The sequence below is a fragment of the Desmodus rotundus genome, chromosome 12 (genome assembly GCF_022682495.2).
Source record: "Desmodus rotundus isolate HL8 chromosome 12, HLdesRot8A.1, whole genome shotgun sequence".
NCBI lineage: Eukaryota > Metazoa > Chordata > Mammalia > Chiroptera > Phyllostomidae > Desmodus > Desmodus rotundus.
In genome coordinates this window covers 2,726,919-2,729,556 of record NC_071398.1, presented here as the reverse complement: position 1 = coordinate 2,729,556, position 2,638 = coordinate 2,726,919, and the positions used below count along the sequence as shown (strand labels likewise).

The 2,638-nt window shown below is 56.9% G+C and overlaps 1 pseudogene; it reads left to right on the top strand.

Moving 5' to 3' along the window:
• The first annotated feature begins 739 nt into the window (after positions 1 to 739).
• Positions 740 to 2,048, top strand: LOC128779618 (keratin, type I cytoskeletal 18 pseudogene; annotated as a pseudogene).
• The last annotated feature ends 590 nt before the right edge of the window (positions 2,049 to 2,638 follow it).

Genomic DNA, 2,638 nt, shown 5'->3' with positions numbered 1-2,638 from the left:
CAGGTGTTCCCGGATTTTGCTCTCCAGTCTCCGATGGCCAGCCTCCAGGCCCTCCAGCATCCACACCGCTCAGCCGATGAACCAGTGAACGCGTGAGTGAGTGGAACAACAAATCAATCAATCTCTCTCTCTCAAATCAATAAATAAAAATTTTTAAATAGAAAAAAGGAAGTCCAGTACACATGGAGCAGTCACTTGTGTTCCCCCACCCCAAGCCCCGGCCACCACTGGTCTGTGTGCGACTCTCTAGACTAGTTGCCTACTCTGGATATTTCACACAAAGCCAGTCACACGGTGTGTGCCTTCCTGTGTCTGACCCCCCCCGCCCCCCCGCTCTTTGTACCATCATAATCTTTTCCAGGTTCATCCACTTTGTGACACATAGCAGCGCTCCGTTTTCCGTGCTGCGGACATCCCATCGCCCGCACAGGCCAGGGTTCCTTTGCCGGCCCACGCAGGTGGGCTGTTTCGGGCTTCGGCTACCACGCCGCGATGAACGTCTGTGTTCCTTCCAGTTCTGCTGGAACGCTTGTTTCCTGTTCTGAAAAAGACAGTCTGCTTGTCCCCCCGGTAGCCCAGCTCTCCAAGATAAGAGGGGCATTACTCCCTGGCACTTGGTTTCCTCGCAGCCTGAGCTCATTCTAAAACAAACAGAGAGACCAAAAGAACCAGTTGGTGGTGAAGTCCCCGAGGAAGGAAAGGTAAACGCCGGCCAAGCTACAGGGCGTGATTTCTGGCAATGCCCTTGGCCGGTGCACAGGAACTTGAAAAATCTCAGAGGCAGGGGCGGAAAGGAGGCACAGGTGCGTCTTCAGTTACCAAAACCACACATTTCACAGGTGCTGGTGGCTCGGACCCTGGATCCCTGTGTCCCGCTCCACCAGCATCTGGGTGGCTGAGGGCCCGGGGATCCAGCTGTGGGGATGGTTGGGGGGGTCTGGTGGGCATGGGGAGTGTCCAGAATGAGAAGGAGACTAGGCAATGTCTGAAGGACCGCCTTGCCTCCTGCCTGGGAGGGTGAGGGGCCTGGAGGCTGGCAATCGGAGACTGGAGAGCAAAATCCGGGAACACCTGGAGAAGAAGGGCCCCAGGTCAGAGACTGGGGACACTATTTCAAGACCATCAAGGACCTGAGGGCTCAGAGCTTTGCAAAGTCTATGATCAGTGCCCTCAGCGGTCTGCTCACGGACGCCTGTCTTGCTGCTGAAGACTTCGGAGTCAAGTGTGAGGCAGAGCTGGCCACACGCCAGTCTGTGGAGAGTGACATCGATGGACTCCAAAAAGTCCCTGATGACACCAATGTCACTCGGCTGCGCCAGAGGTGGAGACCGAGGCCGTCACGGAGGAGCTGCTTTTCCTGAAGAAGCAGCACGAGAAGGAAGTTAGGACAGAGCCAGGTTGCCGACGCTGGGCTGACCGTGGCGTTGGATGCCCCCAATCTCAGGACCTCGGCAAGATCGTGGCAGACACCCAGGCCCAGCATGACGAGTGGCTCAGAAGAGTGCAGAGGAGCGGGAAGCATGCCGGTCCCAACAGACGGAGGAGCGCGCTGCAGCGGTCACCCTGCAGACTGCCGAGCTGGGAGCTGCTGAGAGGACGCTCATGGAGCTCAGACGCACGGCCAGTCCTTGCAGATGGACCTGGACCGATGAGAAATCTGTAGGCCAGGGTGGAGCATGGCCGAGGGAGGGGCCCACGCGCTGTGCCAGGCAGGTGGACGGCTCAGCAGGGTCCTGCCTGCTGCACTGGAGTCGGAGCCGACCCAGACCCGGGCAGAGGGGCAGCGCCAGGCTCGGGAGCATGAGGCCCTGCTGAACACCAAGGTCAAGTCGGAGGCTGAGACCGCCACTACTGACACCTGCTGGGAGAAAGGGAGGACTTCGATCTTGGTGACGCCCTGGACAACAGCCACTCCACGTGCATTGTCCAAAAGGCCACCCCCCCGCAGGGTTGTGGACGGCAAAATGGTGTCTGAGGCCAGCGACACCAATGTTGAGACAGCAGAAGTGGCACCCCTTGCGGGGGCGAGGGGGCCAAAACTTTTTTGAAAAGTTCAGAGATCAAAAAACACTTTTTAAAATCTCATGTAAGGGACAGATGTTGACAACTCCTATTTTTACTTTCGGTAACTCTTAAGAGGAGAAGACAACCCGTGCCCTAGGAGGCGATAGCGGCCGGGCACGGGTTGAGGCTGGACCCAGTCGCTGAGGAAAGAAGACCGCTGCGAAATCGTGGCAACCAGGCCGATTTGGGGGAGGAGGAAATGAGGTCACGGGAGCAGAACTCCTAGTACAATGACTGGCACACGGCCACGTGGCCACCGTCCTCACAGACAGAGGGGAAACCCAGCGTTCTCGACTCCCAACATTGTTTTCCTCCAAAGAAAAAGGAAGCTTTTTTGGCCTGAAAACGTGTTCGCTGGAATGAAATCCCGGGGCCCAGGATCCAGCAAACGGGGCAAGAGATGCCTCCTGGTAGCGAGGTGCTGCTGGTGAAATAGAAAGTGATACAGTTTCCAGCCAGTGCTTGGAAACACAAACACACTTCGTGTATTCGTGGTCACTGATGTCTTTACTGGAGCTGGGACGTCTAACCCTTCCAACAGCACGCGATTAGTCTCGCGATCAGAACAGAATAA